Raw genomic sequence first — 702 nt, 5'->3', positions numbered from 1 at the left:
CACAGACTGACCAGTGGGCATGTCACTAAAATGTTCTAGTACATTTTTTATCCTAAAAAGGGATTTAGTCACTAGTACAGAGTACTCTAAGCATGTGTTCACCTCATTATTAATCTTTCTCTTCTGAGATTATTTTTAAAGTTTAAGAGAAATTTCATTGATTCAAGAATTTCATACAATGAATTTTGATTATATTTAGACCTCCTCCTCCTCCCCTATCTCCACCCTCGCCCTACCACTTCCCACCTCCCCACCCCTGACTTCCTATCTTCTATTAGCAAATTTAAGACCCCATCCATTTTACACAACACCTCTAAGCTGGGTACCATAGAAATCATATCTCATTAGAGTATTAGTGATCTAAAATTATTACACAGAGGTGTGCCAAAGTGAGGGCCCACTCCCTTTCCTTTGTTTTTGGAACAGAATACACCCAAGTTTCTTGGAATGGGATTTTTAGCCTTAATTTCTGTTTCTCTTACACGCTGCTTATGAAGGTCAAGTAGGGATTTTTCTCTTCTGGGATTAAGTCCATTTCCTAAAACTGATATTCTCCAGATAGGCTGATAAAATGGAACTTTTAAATGTGTATGATTGAAAGACAGACTATGAATTCTGATAAGCCAAGTGATCCCTAGTTCCTCACATTACTTTTTTTTTTTTTTTTTTTTTTGTTTTTTTTGGGGCAGTGTCCCCTGCAAC

The sequence above is a fragment of the Nannospalax galili genome, unplaced genomic scaffold (assembly GCF_000622305.1).
Source record: "Nannospalax galili isolate Female #2095 unplaced genomic scaffold, S.galili_v1.0 scaffold734, whole genome shotgun sequence".
In the NCBI taxonomy this organism is placed as follows: Eukaryota; Metazoa; Chordata; class Mammalia; order Rodentia; family Spalacidae; genus Nannospalax; species Nannospalax galili.
This window is presented reverse-complemented; position numbering follows the sequence as displayed.